The following is a 20,122-nucleotide window of genomic DNA, read 5'->3' as shown; positions in this document are numbered from 1 at the left end:
CCATTAAATTTTGGGCACTTTCGGTCTCGTGGTACGAAAACAAATCGTTCTGGTCTAATAACATCAACATTACTGGGTTGTGATGGAATGGATGGCCCAGGAACAGGAGCAGAGGAGTCACTGGGACCTAGGGGCACAGAAATGCGCTCCTGACGCAACCTCTCATTGTCTGCTCTTAACTGGGCAATCATATCCCTTAATTCTTGTAATTCCTCTTCCATACTCTAACTGCAGAAGCACTTACCAGTGAAAGATGAAAATAGGCCCGCGATCAGGGCTGGGTTTAATACAAGACGTGCACTGCTGTTCTGCTGCCACACCTCACAAAGGAGAGATCACTCCTGCAATACTCAAACAGGAGAATAAAGAAAGACAAAAAAAAAAAAACAACTGTATGTACACCCACGTCTTGGTCAAATGTGGAACGCCCTGCCGACTACGCCAAAGTGTGACGGGGCGGTGAAGGGCAAAAACTGACACTGATATACAATTAAAATTAGAGCAGACTACGCCACCCCGTTTCAGTGAACGGGGAAATTTATACCCAAAATAGCACACAGGTTCGTTACCACTGAACACCAGAGACGTGGATATAAATACAACAATGCCTTTATTTCACAATAATTAATTAAAATGTAGATTAACCAAACAAAAAGAAAAGAAACAAAAAACTTTCCGGCTGAGGTTTACCAGTAGGGCAGCTAGCTGAACAGAGAGTACCCGAAGACACACCACTCACCCAAATACGCCCCACACAAACACTCACGCCACACCACACACTAAGTGAGGGAGACACAAATATCAATGGCAAAAACACGGTGAAAGAAACACCACCACCACAGGGCCAAGACAGCTAGCTTCCCTCACTGGGGGCCTTCAACTCCTGAAATAAACAAAAAAAAAGGGAAATGTAAAAAAACACAATTAGTTTAACTCACATTCAGTCTAACAACTTGCAATAGAATAAGTTCACACCACAAAGGGGAACAACAATGGACAATTCACTGGCCACAAGGGTCAAAGAGATGGAGATACTCAACTAGGTTCATACCAAAAGCTCATGAACCTAGACATGCCATAAAGCAGCAAGTTGTTAAAGAGAAAAAAAACCAAAAATAAATAAAGCAAACAACACAATTGAAAACAGCAGACTTCAAATTAAAATCACAGAAAATACAAAAAAAACACAAGTTAACAACTTAAAGCTGAAAGGAGCTTTCAGCAAAAAGAAAAAAAAAGAAACTCAAATCAACATTAAACCAAACAAACACGTTGCTGGTGGCAACTGATGAAACGAAGCAGGCACCGTTAAGGGTACATCCTGCCTTAAATGACAGCTCGGACTAGCCACCCTCCACCTAAGCCACCAGCAGGAGCGGATGATAATAATCACATACAGTCACAGTCGTAAAAATAGCAGCAGAACAAAACAGTGCAGTCTTGACACTGTCTAAGGAGCATTTGCCCTGCAGTCCACAATAACGAAGTGCTCACGAGCAGAGGCACTAAAATGGACAAAAAAAGTTAATAAATAAAGACACCACCCCAATAATGCTCAAAAGGACTAAATATACATACCCAGAAATAGATCGTCAAACACACAGGTTCAGCTACTCACAGCTTTATCCGTACTCTGCGAACTTCAAATACACAGGCGTTCTAGTGCACGCACACACTTGAGTGAAGGACAGCCGGTACCCAACAGCAACGTCGTACCAATCGTGACCATAACCTGGCTATAAACCAATGTACACACTCAAATAGTGCACAGACACTAGCAGCAACGTTAGCCAAACAGCAAGATACATACCTCCCGCGAGCTGCGCGCACACACACAATGATTATACGATGCGTACCCAGGTGACAAACTGCGCCTTAAATACACCCGGAGCAGCAGCCAATAAGCTGTCACACCTGTCATTCAGTGGAAAACCACGTTTAATAGGGCGGTACCTAGACTGCCCTACTACAATCAGTAATCATGACTAATGCAGTCAACACAACAGCAAGAGCAACAGCTATTAGCATATTGCCAAGCTAAAAACAAAACCAGTACAATAAAATATGTCACAGTCAGGAATATCAAATGTCAATAGAGTTCATTGTGAACATTTACAGAAAGCTTAAGGCATAGTTCAACCATAGTCCAGCGGTTTAAAAACACCTGACACTTCAGAACGCATAAGCTGGAGGAAACAATCTATCGCAGCATGCAGTGTGTACAAGTTCATGCATTTCACTTCACTGGCCTCCTTTTTTCTCGCATTCATCTTCCCTGACATGATTGACAGGTTGGGAGCTGTCAGTCAGCTCAAATGAGAAGAGCCATCTGTCTAAATCAAACAGGTTCCAAAGCACTGGCAATACATGACGCACAGAGAGGAAGGAGCAGCGCCAATGCTTTCCACCAGGAAAGAACAGTGAGAAGTGCCCTGTCAATCTGTGCATTAGTATCACATTATGTTCGATACACCTTTATTAATGTTTCCATCATGGGCGTGTGCTTTCTGGACCCCGGGCTGCAAACACGACACTTCGCATTGTATGAGAAAGCATGTTTGAGTCACACTTTGTGTGTGATGAGACACATCAGATATGCACCAAAAAGAGCACATAAACTGCAACTTTGCCTGAAAATAAAGGATTTTTTTCAATGATTAATCATTTTTTTATGATGAAGTCTTTTTTCCTTGAAAAGCCAAAAGTATTTTTATAAGCTTTTCCAAATCCTAACTATTTTATCATTTGTTGGTTTTAGTTTCTTGCACTATATTTCTTAGGTCGTTAATTTAGAAATTAAAATATTAATCATTACATGATCCATATAAGTCAGTGTTGTTATAGTTAACAAAAAAACATGTTGGGTACATAAAATTAACGAAAAGAAAAGAAAAGAAAAGAAAAGAAAAGAGATTAGATGAATAAATAAGATGAAATGAATAAGTTCATGTTGAAGTAGTCAATTTTTTAGTTAAAATAAAAATAAAGATACAGAGAGAAATAGGAAAAAAACTAGATAAAAAAATGAAAAAAATTTAAATATAAAAATTATATATATATATATATATATATATATATATATATATATATATATATATACACACACACATACACACAAAATACTATATATTAATATCAATAAATTCTGTATTACAATGGTTTACAAGTAATACATTTACTGGATAATAAGGTAGTGGTCAAAAGTTTGGAATAATTTGAAAGAAGTCTTCTATGTTCATCATGTTATGTTATGTTACATCAAGGCAGCATTTTTAATCAAGAATACAAACAAACAAAAAACATGAATGAATAAATGAAGCAACTAATACATCAATCAATCAATCAATTAATGAATCAATCAATCAATCAGTGTGAAATACTGCCCCTAACAATAACTGTTATATGGAGTAATATATTAATATATAAATAAATTATATATTAATGTATATTATAATAGAGAATAGTTATTTCAAATTATAATGATATTTTACAATATTAAATATTTACCCCCCCCCCCTTCAAACTGGTGAGTATAAGACACTTTCTGCATGCATGAAGCAATCAGCCATCAGATACTGTGTGTTACAGTGATTTAACGTTGCTTTCATAACCACGTTCAACTTGACACATTCTTGACACAGGTGATGCAGGCGGTCGTCATCCAAGCATACAACTCCCGGAAACACAGTCTGCCTCTCTATCGCTCATCGCAGCAGCTTCATGGGATTTCACCCACTTTCTGTTCCACCTGCCACTCTCATTGAGAATAATTCATGACTTTCACAAATTAAAAGCTTCCTTTATGCATCCACTGATATATATATATATATACAGTCGTTTTTTATTTATTTATTATTATTATTCTTTGGGGGGGGGGGGGGGGGGGTCACGACTATCATTCCCTTAATGGTCCCTCATGGTCAAGTCAATGTAAAATCACTTTATATTGCAGTAAGCATAGCTGTGAAGGTTTAGAGTGAGTCAGTACATGTCTATTGGACACATGCAGTCCCAGCAATAAACCATCTCTGCTGCCTGTCTTGCGTTTCTGAAAAGAACCCTTGTGAATATTCTGTTGACGTGTTTTCCATGCTTCCTTCACACTCGCAGAACTCACAGCAGTCACAGCAGTCAAACTCCTTAACAATGCTACATAATTAATCACATAATAGTGCCCATTTATCCTGCAATTGCAATCATCAGACTGCCAGCACACAATCACTTTAATTAGCGTGGTCTTGGACTTACTGGGATCATCTGCTGACTTCTGCTGGTCTATAGAGATGCTGTGTATATAATTGCCTTCTTTATTTTTTTTTTTCTTTTGATTAGATGATTACACCTTGATCGCTTCTTTCATGTTTCAGAAAAGTGTGTGACTTGCTTTTGTATGCCATTTAGTAAAAACGAAAACAAACAATCTGGCTCTGTAAGTTTGAAAACAGCCTGACCCATCGTTGTTTTCTCTAGAAACCAAACAAACAGTGGAAAATATGGGACCAAAATAGTACATTACAGTCATTTTATATTACAATAACACTATGTGTCACAATATAAAGAAGACCGGAGCTAGTTGTCACATAAGAAATAAGTGCTATATCTTACTAAGTAGAAGAATTTGTCAAAGGTCTGTACCAGTTTTGTTGTTTTGGCTCTACATTATTCTTATTCTTATTCTTATTCTTATTCATTATTTATTTGTTTATTTTTGGAGAATTCTTTTGCAAACTAACTCCAGTATCTTTTTTTGTGTGTTGTTGAGTGAAGAAAAAAAAAAAATGGTGTAGCTACCAGGGTTATTTTAGTACGCCTGGGATACTATTATAATTTATTAATGTATCTATATAATGTCAATATAGTGCCCGGGCCTTTCTGAAACACATCGATTTTTACAAAGCTCAAAAACATTAAAACCCAATAGAAACTAGACATCTGTTGCATCCAGTGGGGATATAATGACATATTATAATGACTTATACTGTCTTTTTATGCGTTGCATTGGATCATGCCACATAAACATAAAACCATGTCTGCATTTATGTTTGGAGAAACGACAAACTGCTCAAAATCTACACTCCTCAAAACTGGTGTTTGAATCGTCAGTGGCAAATCCTTGAAATATGTAAACGTACTTACAGACTGTGAGTCAGAACAGTCGGCATTGTAGTCTACTCTCCCAGGATCAGGAAACAGTCCTTCATAAAATGCACTGCACACATCTGAATATTTGGGTTGAACTGTTCTGGAACAGTGTTGTTAATACAACTTGACCACTGTTTTCTAGTTGGGTCCTCCTTTGGAAGACCAAACAAAGTATTTTTGCTTTCTCAACGAAACACTCAGCGTCTTCACAACATTCCGGCAGTGGTTGCAGCAAGAATAATGTTATGTTTTGTTTTTGTTTTTTTTGCGTGGACCAGTATTAACTTTTATAAAAAAATTAATAAATAGCTCTTTGGGTTTTATAATTTAGTCTTTGCTACTTTAGGGATCTTATCTATTCACAAACAGCTTGTAACACTCCAAAGAGGAATATATTTTTAATATATAAAAATGTATATATTTAAAATATATGTAAAAAAATTATGATTTATACAGACAAGTGAATTTAGACATCATAATTCTATGGACATTATTTAAATTGATTAATTTGTTGCATTTGCTAATGATTGCATTCAAATTAACTGTAAGTGACCATTAGATGTTAAATGAATGAATGAATGAATGAATGAATGACATGGCGCTGCTGATTGTTTTGTTTTTTCACATCAGCAGCCCATGAGCATGCTGCTCAACTTTGCAGCACTCTTCAGAAACCCTCCACCTTCCCCAGCTCCACCTGTATAGATCTGCTATGGGGTAATTCATGAATGATATATATGGATGTTATTTTATATATGTTATAAATGGAGCAGCATTATTTCTAACATGCTCATAGCAGCATGTTTGTGGATGTATTGGCATTGTAAATATACCGTATACTGTATATATACCGTGCATCCCTAAAACAATATTTTGTCTTGGTCTTTATAACTCTTTCTCCCCATCTTCACAATATCAAAGCCATATTATGAGCTTCGCTTGTGGTTTAATTTCAACAAGGAATTAAATGTCTGTAAATGTGGTTATTATTGTAGTGAATGAATAAAAACATGGATGAAGAATGGTAACTTTCCCAGGAAATTAGTTGTTTTGTGTTGAAGGATGCGCCATCTGTTTGAGAAACAGAAAGTGAGGAAAACTAATGAAGTGAAGAGCAGTGAGCTGGAGAAATCTACTGTAGAGAGCTGCCATGTGTTCCATGTGTTCCAGTGCGGCACCTTTTCTTTTCCAAGTGAAATATTCCTGTGCAGCTTTGTTTCTTAGCACATAAGTATCACAGCTTGAATCTATCTCACGGTGTATAAGCACAATGCTCATCCAGAACATCACCTCAAAGTGCATGCCAACACCTCGTGTTTTTGGGATAATTTCAGTGAAGAATCACGCACAGAGGCTCATGGGTAATAAAAAGTTAAGTGTTAAACAGCAGTTTGTGAAGTTTATTATATTAGCAAGCTTGTGAAAATAGCTCAAAAACATTATAGATAAGCAAAACACTGACTAGAAAAAGTGGCTTTAGATGTCAATACAATGGTGTTTTATTTCAGTGGCATTAAATCTAAGAATTCTTACCAGTCCAGGTTAAGTGGCATGACTAAAGGAATCACTGTCCAATGGTTCAATCTGAAAGCACTCTGATTCGGTACACGGTTCTGCATACAGTGTTTGCACAGCAGGAGTTTGTGCTGTGGATGCTATTGATTGCCACACTTCATTTGCAGTAATAATCTCTGCTACGCTCACAGCTGTTAGATCAGTCGTGATCGCAAAAATTGACTTTCTCTTACAGGGTAAGATGAATGCAAGATGGGCTTGGTGTTTCTGATGTGCTTTTCGAAAGTCTAAACCGTCTATTTTAGCTTTCTTAAGATACATTTATTATGGCTGTAATATGAAACGAAAATATATTGTGCATAATATATAAAATAACATTTTCATATGTATTTGTAAATATTTTATGTATATTAAAGTACCAGTGTATATAATAAGGATTATTTTTTCAATTGTTTTTGAAAGATGCAGGCTATTTGATAAAAAAAACAAAAAAACAATAACAACAAAAACAGTAATACTGTGAAATACTGTTAAAGTGTTTTTTTTTTTTATTTGAATATCTTTAAAGTATCATTTATTCCTTTGATGACGAATTTTCAGCAGTCATTACTCCAAGTCTTCAGTATCACATGATCCTTCGGAAATATTTTTTGTGGAAAATGTGATATTGTTTTTCCCCATGAATCTTTAATGAATAGAATATTCAAAAGAAAAGCATTTGTTTGAAAAAAATATATTTATATATTTTATAACATTATTATAAATGTCTTTACAGTCACTTTGGATAAATTTAATGCCTTGCTGAATAAAGTTGTGTCTTTCTTTATTTCAACAAAAACAGTTTTCAACATTGATAATATTATCCGTTATCTGTGTCCACACACATACACACACACACAGAAAGAGAAAGTGTATTAATTATATAACTGCTAAATAATAAATGTACAACAGTGTCCTGATCTTCACTCAGATTTTGACTGGCCAGTTATAAACACATACAATTATAATATTGAGCCAACAAAATGAAAAAGGTTTCATCTGGTGAGAGTTAACCATCATCCACAAGTCCCTTTTAAAGAATAAAGCCGAGTATTTGTCCTGAGAGTGGATTCATCAAAATATATTGGCACCGGGTGAAATCTAATTAGATTATGTTTTGATTATATCTCTATAATTAGCCCCATGATGATTATGAATGAAGGAGATCCTTCTGAGTTGAACGCACTCTGTGTAGATGCAATTTGATGTGAAGAAAGGGTTTTTATGAATGGGTATTGCATCGATCCTGCCGGGCTGTAAAAAAGCAGAATTATCAGAGAATCTTGTGGTCTCCACTGTAATGTGTTTTTCATCACCTCCGTCAAAGCGAAGTCCCCATATCAAAGGCTCATGAAATTCAGAAACGCCAGGCTTCTCATCATAGCCACATTATTCCCTGTAAAGCCTCAGCTGATTTCACAGAAAGACTACAGCACGACTCCTTGACACATTCACATCCGCTGCCTGTTTCCTTTGTTAATCTTCTTGGCAAATGTCACCATCTGTCAGTCTTTGTGAATCTACTGCTTTGATGGATGTTTTTCAGCTCAGAAATGAAAATATGATTATTCATCCATATATTGAAACACACTATAAAAGTATTTACTCTACTAATCTAAGCACACAAGCTGTGCACACTGATGACTCACATTTGGAATGCTGTTTTTTTTTCTTTGTCTTGAAAAAATACAAATAAATAAAAAAACAAGCGCAATAGGTTTTGGAGCCATAAATATTACGAATTATATAAATGAATATATTGATTATATTAACAATTACTATCCATACACCTATTGACTACATAAAATATGTTAACAATATTGCCACAAATGTTGTTCCAACTAGTGTTCTTTTTATGTAGTTAATGTATTACATGTTTACAGCTTTTAACCATACATTACTGATTTTTTTTTTAATTATTAACAATTATCCAAATTTTTCAGCGCTAGAAAAATATATATAAATAAAATAAATTACCATGTGCCATGTGTTCTGAAATATAATTTTGATAACAGGTTGATTCTTCTTTTGTTGTTTTATAAATGTACTGAGGCTTATTCATTTTATTAAGCTCAGTGACTGTGATGCAGATAAGTAGTTATTATGGTTTTCTGACATGGTGCATAGAAACAGTGCCTATACGACTGACATCAAATCATTTAAACAGCTATAAAATAACTTTGTTCTCATTGTTGCTACAGTAGGGCGTCATTTTAAGTTTGATGATGATGAATGTGCTGGCTTTTAAAAGCATGACAAAAAAAGTCTAGAGTGTAAAGGAAGTGTAAATTCCCTACTTTGCTTTTTAATTAGCTGTCAAAAGAGGTTAGACTAGAGACAAAGCATTTCCCTTTTTTTATTGTAGGCTCTATATGAAGGAGAAACAGCATGAGTTATATTACACACATCCTTTTTACATTTTTGCATTTTGTTCTTATTTATTAAGAGACGATATGCTATATGCTCCCATTTTAAATAAATTGTTCTACTTTATTGATTCTAAGGAATAGTTCACCCAAAAATGCAAAATTTGCTGAAAATGTACTCATGCTCAGGCCATCCAATGAGTAGATGAGCTTATTTCTTTTATCAAAACAGATTTGGAAAAAGTTACATTATTTGCTCACCAATTTATTTCTTTCTTTCTTTCGTTCTTCTTATAAACATGTGTAACCAGGTTGAAATTATATCTTTACTTTTACGGTTGAAATGTCACCAAATCCTGATGAATATTGTTTTCTAAATGTTTAAGATGTGTTCTATTGCCAATATGTATGTCTGGATGTTGTATTCAGATCAGTGTTAATACCTGTACTTTCACTTTAAGAGTGTCGCAGGCTTTGTGGCGTCATTCACGCGCTTCTTTCAGTTTGCGCCAGACTAGCTGAGAGGAGGTAATGTGTTATTTTGCTCTTCAGTTTTAAACATTTATTTCGGTTTTGTATGATGCAAACCTTGTTTTATGCATGTATAAATGTAAGTTTTGAGGTTGTGAACATGCAGTTAATGTGTCAACTGAACGTAAACCTTGTAAACAGACATTTTGCAAGCTTTAAAGTAGACATGTTTCCACGTGCTAGTCTACAGGATTTTCTGTATGTTTATCTGCTAACAGGAGCTTGAGACCTGTATATTGTGTGGAGGAGACTGCATGTGACAGAGCCTTATATTTTTGTTGTTTATTTGTACAGGTATGTGTATAATGTTCATTATAATTCATCTGGCATAGTGTTTACATTGGTTGTATTAAGCATGTAAAAGAAATTCATGTTGTCAACTACATTGAGCATTTTATAATTTATTCAGTTCATTTTCACATTTTTTATTTAAAAGTTTTTTTGCTGATAATACTAAGTTTTATCAGTATATGTATATGCAGTTTGCGCCAGACTAGCTGAGAGGAGGAGCTTGAGACCTGTATATTGTGTGGAGGAGACTGCATGTGACAGAGCCTTATATTTTTGTTGTTTATTTGTACAGTCTGCACCAGGCTCGCTGAGAGGAAACAAATTTGCTGTTTCGCCTTTATTAAAGAGAAACCAGCAGTTGGTCGTGGTCTGCGTCTTTCCTTCATTCAACACAAGAACACAACGCAGTACATACAAGAGTTAACGGACGTGCATCCAACCTACATAAACTGTTAAAGACAAAGCACGCCCGTTACAATGGTGCCGTGACCTTTCAAGGATTGGTCTGAAGATCGACGTCAGCTCGTTCGCCGTGGGAAGCTGCATTCAATCGCCTTTTACTGTGGTCAGGTATTTCCTTGGACTGCAACCTGATATTTATTTATTTTTGTCTTCAATATAACAGCATTTAAGAGAGTGCTTTAAGGATGTGCAATTGATTGCTGATTGATGTGATTATCTCTATATTTTTTTTGTTTGTGCTCTTCGAGTTTAGTCATTTAGATTTTATTTTATTGGCTATATTTTTTTTTTTTACTCTCATATTTCTTTTCTGTGTATGGAGTGACTGAAATATGGCAGAGGGTTACACATATTTTGCAGAGGGTGAAACTGACAATGCTGAGCGTGACTCTATCGAGGACCAGTTTGGTGTGGGGAGGGGTTTGTTCTTTCGACCCTTAGAGTCCAGAACACCAGGGCCTAGTGTCACAGCATTACACACCCCACAGCTTACCTCTACACGTTATATAGATCGTCCCATGACAAGCCAAGTCGAGCAGAATCCAGATTTAAGCTCACTCATTACACAGTTAGCTGAGAAGCTAGGTGAATCCATTACAGCTAAGCTACAATCTGACAGGTGCACACACAACACCAGTACTCCTGTACAGCCCTCAGAGATGACATTGCCTAACGTCAAGGTTGTCATGCAGTCAGACATAAGAGAGCCTCCTATATTCAGGGGTGATAGCTCAGACAAATTCACAGTTCATGAGTGGGAAAATCTTATGACTCTGTATTTAAAGAAACGAGCTATTCCAGTGATTGAGCATTCACAAGAAGTCCTGGCAAAGCTAATGGGCAAAGCAGGGGATGTGGTGAGGATAAAGCTGCGTAACGACACATCTATTAACCATACTGCGAATCCCGATGTGATTTTTGACATTCTGAAACAACACTTCAGCGAACTGACTTACTCAAACATGCCTTTAGCAGATTTCTACAATACACTGCCCATGCCAGGTGAAGATGCTATGGAATACTGGATACGGCTAAACAAAACAGTTGATGTAGCAGATGAATATCTGAAAAGGCAAGGCCGTGGCATTGATGACCCGGGCCATGAAGTCAGTATGATGTTCATCAAATACTGCCCAGACCAGTCTCTTGCAAGTGTTTTCAAGTTCAAGTCTGCTGAGAAATGGTCGGCACGTGAGATCCAAGAGAGGCTTGATGAGCACATGCGGGGACAGAAAACTCAAGCTGCAACTGTTAGGCCACTTAAGGTGAGCACAGTAGAGCACAAAGTCCTTTCCCAGTGTCATGTGCCTATGGCTGATAATACACCAGCCTCAAACACCACTGTACCGTCTGTGTCATCTCCGGTGCCAATGACTACTGCGAGTGTTGACAATGTCTGCATGAGGAGTTTGGTGAACTTGTTAGACCGACTGGTTACACAGCATACACAAGTGCCAGCTAACCCCAGAGCTCAAGCCGCAGTCCCTCACTCTTTTCAAAAGGTGTGCAGGGTATGTAGGGCTTCTGATCATTCCACATTGTCTCACTGCAGGCGAGAGAACAGGTGTTTAAAGTGCTTATCGCCTGGTCACTGGAAGAGGGACTGTCCTGATCAGACCAACCAGCGCCGCTCTCAATCTGCCAACAGTGCTGGTGGACAGGATCAACAGTTAAACTAGAAAACCCACACCCTGGGAGGGGCGGTGTGGGTATTGTAAATGAATCCCTCTCTGATACACACGACCCAGCTCGCTTATATGAGGACTGCTGTGCCAAAGCACCTGAGGGGACCCGAATAGTCATTCAAGCCACACAGAAGATCGAAGCATTCAGTGAGTTGTTTTATGCTACTGTCCTTGTCAATCACAGTGTGCAGCTTAAAGGCATGTTGGACTCCGGCTCTATGGCATGTAGCATCAGCGAACACGCGGTAGAGAAACTCAGCTCTGCTGGTGTTTTGCCCGAGAAGCAGCACCCTGAAGAAAATATTGTTTTGATTGGCTGTGGTGGTCTGCAGACTCGACCTGAGGGTTTTTATAGCTTGGAGATGCAACTTTACGGCGCTCGCTGTGTTGTACCTACGTTGGTTGTGCCTGGCCAGCATGACGATCTCATATTGGGCTCGAATGTCATCAAACATGTGATTCGTGTTCTGAAGGGTGATAATGATTATTGGAACATGGCTTCCAGACCGGAGTATCAGTCTGATCCCAATGTTGAACAGTTCTTGTCGATGTTCACAAATGTCGAGCGCTGGAGAGGGAGTGAGGTTCCTGACAAAATAGGCACTGTCAAGCTCACCCAATCAGTGATACTTCTACCCAGGCATGAACACTTGGTTTGGGGTAGACTCCCTGCTAGTGTGCCGATGTCACCTGGAAGCACTGTTGTCGTAGAACCAACCAACTCCAAAGCCATGCCACGAGGTGTTCTAGTGGGCCGTCTTGTTACGCCTCTCTGGGGTGATAGATGGGTGCCAATGACAGTTGTTAACCCATCTGACAAAGCTGTCACACTGAAGAGAAATAGCAAATTGGCTGATGTGTTTCCATGCTTGGCAATCGAGGATCTAGCTGCTTCTCAGGGTCTACAGGTGGCTTCAGAAATAAAACAACCAAATGCACACAACAAACAACCTGACATTGAGATACAGCAATCTCATACGGAGAAACAAGTACATGACATACTGCAACAGAATCTTGACACATTGCCCGGTACCTATTCAGCTGGTCAGCTGGCTAAAAGCCTGTCAGAGTTGGGCTTGAGTGATGTTGACATAGACACATGTCAGGTTAGTAAAGACTGTAAGTCTAAGCTCACACAGTTATTAATTGAATACCAAGACATCTTCTCCAAGCACTCATTGGACTGTGGTGAGGTCAAGGGATACACACACCGCATCCATCTCACCGACGATCGCCCTTTTCGCTTGCCGTACAGGAGAGTCCCTCCTGCCCACTATCAGAAGTTGAGGCAGGTTCTCACTGATATGGAGGAAAAGGGCATTATCAGGAAATCGTCAAGCGAGTATGCTTCGCCACTGGTGATGGTGTGGAAGAAAGACGGTGGGTTGCGGATTTGCACTGATTTCAGGTGGCTGAATGCCCGGACCTTAAAGGACGCCCATCCCTTGCCGCACCAGTCTGACTGCCTGGCTGCTCTTGGTGGCAATTGCCTCTTTAGCACGATGGACCTCACTTCTGGCTTCTTCAACATCCCAATGCATGAAGACGACAAGAAGTACACAGCTTTCACAACCCCTCTTGGACTGCATGAATATAATCGCATGCCACAGGGACTGTGTAACAGTCCAGCGTCCTTCATGAGGATGATGATTGGGATTTTTGGGGACATGAACTTTACAAAACTCCTGTGTTATCTTGATGATCTTCTCGTCTTTGCATCGTCAGAGGATGAGGCCCTGTCCAGACTCCGCACAGTGTTCCAGAGGTTGAGGGAGAATAACTTGAAACTGGCTCCGAAGAAGTGCTATCTGCTTCGAGAACAAGTTGGATTCCTTGGACATGTCATTAATGGCGAGGGTGTGGCCGTTGATCCTGCCAAAGTGGAGGTCATAACCAAGATGTCAGTACGAGACCTCATGGAGGACGATGAGTGCACGCCTTCTGTCCGGAAAATAAAATCTTTCCTTGGCATGGTATTTTACTACCAGCATTTCATCCCAAACTGTTCCTCCATTGCGAAGCCCTTGTTCGCACTTACAGCTGGACAGAAGAGGCGGGGACGGTCAGCTAGAGATAAGAAGCCCCTGGATGCCTATCGCAAGCTTACTCCTGCAGACTGGTCAGCGGAATGTGGAATGGCTTTTGACCGGTTGAAGACTATGCTGTTGGGATGTGTTGTGCTGGCTCATCCAGACTTTGACGAGCCATTTATTCTGTCAGTCGATGCTTCGTTGAATGGGCTTGGAGCAGTGCTCTCACAAGTGCCACGAGGAGAGTCCAAGGCCAGACCGGTTGCTTTTGCAAGCAAGACCCTTAGTGCGTCACAACAGAAGTATCCAGCTCATCGACTGGAGTTCATGGCTTTGAAGTGGAGTGTCTGTGAAAAGTTTAGCCACTGGCTAAAAGGCCGTAGCTTCACAGTTTGGACGGATAATAATCCACTAACCTACCTTCTAACAAAGCCAAAGCTTGACGCATGTGAAATCCGCTGGGTCTCTAAGCTTGCGTCTTACTCCTTTGATCTTAAACACCTGCCTGGGAAAAGAAATGTGGTGGCTGATGCCTTGAGTCGTGACCTCTTCGCGAAGCCCATTTGTCAGAGGCTGCTGAAGGAACCATATCCCACCCTGATTCAGGAAGCTAATAGGATAGAGGAGGATTCTGTGCAGGATGCTTTCAGGGTCAGCTGCCAGTCTCAAAGCTACAGATCTGGGGACCATCAAATGTTCAAGGTGGCGTGTGATTCTGCCGAGATCAGAGCTCTTTGTCAGGCCCACTGTGACTGGATTGATGCAGCGGAATCCAGGGCACTCTATCTGACCCAAAACGTCCAACAGCTGTCGAGTGGTCAGGATGTTACACCCATGTTCTCTGCTCAGGAGCTGCAGCTGAGTCAAGAGCAAGACCCCAGCATTTCTAAGGTGTTACCTTTTGTTGCAGCCAGGAAGCGACCATCTAGGCGGGAAAGGCATGGTGCTGATTCAAAAGTCCTAAGATTGTTCAAGCAATGGGACAAGTTGGAAGTCCATGATGGGATGTTGTATCGAGTGACGAGAGATCCCGTGTCCAAACAGAGAAGATCTCAATATGTGTTGCCTCTGAGTCTAAAGGAAAAGACATTGTTGGGCATACACGATCTGGCTGGTCATCAAGGTCAGGACCGTACTCTCTCACTGGCAAGGCAGCGATTTTACTGGCCTGATATGGAGAGGGATGTGAGGGCACATGTCAGATGCTGTCTGAGGTGTGTGTTAGGGAAGTCGCCAGAACCTGCTGCTCGTGCGCCCCTAGAAAGCATCAAGAGCTCTGCCCCGATGGAGTTAGTTTGCATGGATTTTTGGTCGGCGGAGGACAGTAAGCAGCGTTCTGTGGATGTCCTAGTGGTCACCGACCATTTCACCAAACTCGCCCATGCATTCCCTTGTGCCAATCAGACAGCAAAGCAAGTCGCCAAGAAGCTCTGGGACAATGTGTTCTGTGTTTACAGTTTCCCTGAGAGAATACATTCCGATCAGGGCACCAATTTCGAGAGCAACTTGATTGCAGAGCTTCTTCGTCTGGCCGGTGTAGCAAAATCCCATACGACAGCCTACCACCCCATGGGAAATGGGGGAACAGAGCGTTTTAATCGCACTTTGGGTAACATGCTCCGTACCCTTCCCCTTAAGGAAAAACAACAGTGGCCACAACAAATTCAAACCATCACGTTTGCCTATAACGCCACCGTTCATGAGACTACTGGTTACGCTCCCTTCTTCTTGATGTTTGGCCGTGTGCCTAGATTGCCAGTGGATATCATGTTTAAGCAGGTTTTGAATGACCCAGGGGTTGTTGACTATGACTCATATGCCAAGTCCCTGCTTTCTTGCCTCAAAATTGCTATGGAAATCGCCCAGAAACATTCATCTACTGAGCAACAGCACCAGGCTCGGCAGTACAACAAACGTGTCAAGGGTACCTACCTCTCTGTGGGAGATCGTGTTTTAGTAGCAAATAAAGGAGAACGAGGGAAGAGGAAGTTGGCCGACAAATGGGAGGATGGAGTGTACACAGTTATTGGTGCAAATCCCAATATCCATGTCTATAAAATACAGGATGCAGAGGGACGCACGAGAGTTGTGCACAGGAATCTTTTGTTGGAGGTCAACTTCTTGCCACTCTCTGGGATGGATGAGAGCCAGGATACCGATGGAAATGATCAGTCTTTGGTCAGCGAGGAGTCTGCTCAGGAAGACTGTGACTGTGATGATGATAGAGCCTCAGTGTCTGAGTTATTGACTCAAGATGACAGTGCACAGAACCTGTCAAATTCCAGAACTGGTGAGAGTCTTGCAGTTTCGTCCCCTGAAGTCCCACTTGAATCTGAGTCAGCTGATTCAGAAGAGCTGGACCAGTCTAGTTCAGTGCAAAGTCATGTTGGTGCCATTACTGATAACCCATCCATTTCACCTGCACCACAATCAGATATTTCACACTCACCACATGCTGATGCATTGGTTAACACTGAATTCGCACACACAGACCGCAGCTGATGGTCTTGTTAGAACACGTGCAGGGAGAGTAGTGAAATCAGTGAACAGACTAATAGAATCCATGGTTCAGAAACCATTTCTGAGGGGTTCAAATATTTTGTTTGGGAGCCATAGCTAATCTCTCTTTGTTTTGCAGAGATGACTCTTGATATATATATTTTTTTTTTGGACTGTGTTATGAGCATTGATACTTGCAAATGTCTGTGGGACAATTTTTTTGGGGGGCCAAGTGTTGTGTGGCGTATCAGGCGTCGCATTGAGCTAAGGGGATTGAGAGACCTGATCAACCTTTTTTTTCCCTGAACCTTGTATGTGAGGTGACTTCTAAGTTGACTGTGGACTAGGTCTATTTATTTTCATTTGGGCCAGATTGTGTCAGTAGCAGACGTATTATGTGTTCTTTACAGTCCCGAGACCCCACTTTTCAGGATGTTGGTGAATTTCAGGAGGGGTGAATGTAACCAGGTTGAAATTATATCTTTACTTTTACGGTTGAAATGTCACCAAATCCTGATGAATATTGTTTTCTAAATGTTTAAGATGTGTTCTATTGCCAATATGTATGTCTGGATGTTGTATTCAGATCAGTGTTAATACCTGTACTTTCACTTTAAGAGTGTCGCAGGCTTTGTGGCGTCATTCACGCGCTTCTTTCAGTTTGCGCCAGACTAGCTGAGAGGAGGTAATGTGTTATTTTGCTCTTCAGTTTTAAACATTTATTTCGGTTTTGTATGATGCAAACCTTGTTTTATGCATGTATAAATGTAAGTTTTGAGGTTGTGAACATGCAGTTAATGTGTCAACTGAACGTAAACCTTGTAAACAGACATTTTGCAAGCTTTAAAGTAGACATGTTTCCACGTGCTAGTCTACAGGATTTTCTGTATGTTTATCTGCTAACAGGAGCTTGAGACCTGTATATTGTGTGGAGGAGACTGCATGTGACAGAGCCTTATATTTTTGTTGTTTATTTGTACAGGTATGTGTATAATGTTCATTATAATTCATCTGGCATAGTGTTTACATTGGTTGTATTAAGCATGAAAAAGAAATTCATGTTGTCAACTACATTGAGCATTTTATAATTTATTCAGTTCATTTTCACATTTTTTATTTAAAAGTTTTTTTGCTGATAATACTAAGTTTTATCAGTATATGTATATGCAGTTTGCGCCAGACTAGCTGAGAGGAGGAGCTTGAGACCTGTATATTGTGTGGAGGAGACTGCATGTGACAGAGCCTTATATTTTTGTTGTTTATTTGTACAGTCTGCACCAGGCTCGCTGAGAGGAAACAAATTTGCTGTTTCGCCTTTATTAAAGAGAAACCAGCAGTTGGTCGTGGTCTGCGTCTTTCCTTCATTCAACACAAGAACACAACGCAGTACATACAAGAGTTAACGGACGTGCATCCAACCTACATAAACTGTTAAAGACAAAGCACGCCCGTTACACATGCATCTTTTCACTTCAAAATACATCAGTTGAAGTTGTGTGGATTAATATTGTGATGTTTTTATCAGCTGTTTCGGCTCTTATTCTGACGGCACCCATTCACTACAGAGGAGTCAATGGTGAGCAAGTAATGTTGAATTTCTGTTCTGGTGAAGAAACAACCTCAACTAAATTTTGGACAGCATGAGGGTGAGTACATTTTCAGCAATTATTTATTATTTTATTTATTTCCCCCTTATTCTTCTTGATGGCATCCTTGAAAAGTCTTCCAAATATTCAATTCTTTCTCCAGTTTGCTTTTCATGGCCATAGCAAGTTGCTTTTTCTGTGTTCCTCAGAACTGAGCACAACTATCTGTTATTATTTGCTAATTTATACTATTGCCAAATCAATCAAACAAATGTTCAACATTGCTCTGATCCTGGAATAACCAAAAACAAAGAGTTATGGTGTATTAGTATTTCCACAACTCATCAGTGCCTCCTGATGGTCTGGAGACCTGGGCAAATGCCCAGATCTGTTCACTGATGTAATATCATGTTTTTATCAGTTGGGAAAGTATCTCAGCCTTAAGATATAATAATCACAGAGTTTGTTGTTAGCAGATCTATTCTTGCAAAATGATACACAGCAGACATGCTGTCTCTGCTGGTGGGGAGCAGCTCGAGGTTCCTCACCCCGGCACACATTCAGGCAACCTTTTGCCTCCTAGCCTAAAGACAGCCCTGTAGATGTTTACTGTCAGATAACGCTAAAGAATATATATATATATATATATATATATATCAGTTGTTCTCAAACATCTCACATCAAATAGCCCTCTTAAAACCCTTGACTTTTTTTTTACACAGTTTGGGAACCACTGTGGTTTAATGTACTCCACACACATTCACTGAATGTGTGTGCTAAGTTTTTATTATTATTTATTTATTTATTTATTTATTTAATTGTATCTACTCTGTTGTTCTTCTGTTCTATGTTGTTGGACATGATACTGAGGACCCCCATGAAAAGGAGATGTTTCATCTCATGGGGTTGATCCTCTAATAAATGTTATATATATATATATATAATTCGTTTCTTTATATATATATATATATATATATATATATATATATAATAAGACAAATAATAAAATAACAGTAAAGCCTGAGCCCCCTGCTGAAAGAACTAGCTATGGGTTTAGGAGAATTTCAATTATTAACAATTCTTCACATATTCTTTTTGTACTAGAGGAACAAGCAGTTTTCTACTGCTTATGTTTTCCTTCTTTTCTACTGAAACTCAGCAGGGAATCCACTAAACAGTTGCGGCATGTTTGCCCGTATTTCAGCACAGAGACCTGCTATCTATTTTTCTCCTTACATTAAATCCTATGGAAGTTTCTGCCAGAGAGAGAAAGAGAAAAAAAATGACTTTTTATTTTATATAATTTGAAAATGAAAAAAAAATTATTGAATAAATTAATTTCCTAACATACAGAATCATAAAAATAAAAAAATGAAAGGTATTTATAAAGGTTTTTTTCATACTGAAAATATATTAACCATAATGTTTACGAAATACAGGTACATATTTATGCATGAAGTTTTCTTTAGAATGTTGTACACAAAATGACTTAAGATTTCCATTTGATAAAAACCAGTTGGATTTTGTTTTTTTGTCTTTAAACTTCATAAAATTATCAACAGCATTTTGTCATTAAATACTATATGAATTTTGAATTACTTAATTCATTCACTACACAAAATGACTCTGGTTATGCTTGGCTCTTCATATAAAACAACACAGAAAGGGCTTGAGAATAAAATGTCTTTGCATTCATGCATCTACACAGGGTCTTTTGAGTTCAGACATAAAAATTTACATTCAGTGTGTGTATTTTATTGAAAGGAAAAACACACTTGAGATATCGTGAAAGGGTGCTTTGAGTGGTAATACAATGCTGATGATACCATCCTGTGCCTTTTAATGCTTTCAATATACAATGATCAGAGCAAGTATCCATGCATAAATGCGTGTACACATACTCATAATGCATGTGGTAAAAGCACACAAGAGACATTTCATAGCTGATTGGGATGGAAAAGGCTTTAGGGTGATAT

The sequence above is a fragment of the Carassius auratus genome, chromosome 42 (genome assembly GCF_003368295.1).
Source record: "Carassius auratus strain Wakin chromosome 42, ASM336829v1, whole genome shotgun sequence".
Lineage (NCBI taxonomy): Eukaryota > Metazoa > Chordata > Actinopteri > Cypriniformes > Cyprinidae > Carassius > Carassius auratus.
Note: the sequence above shows the minus strand (reverse complement) of the source record.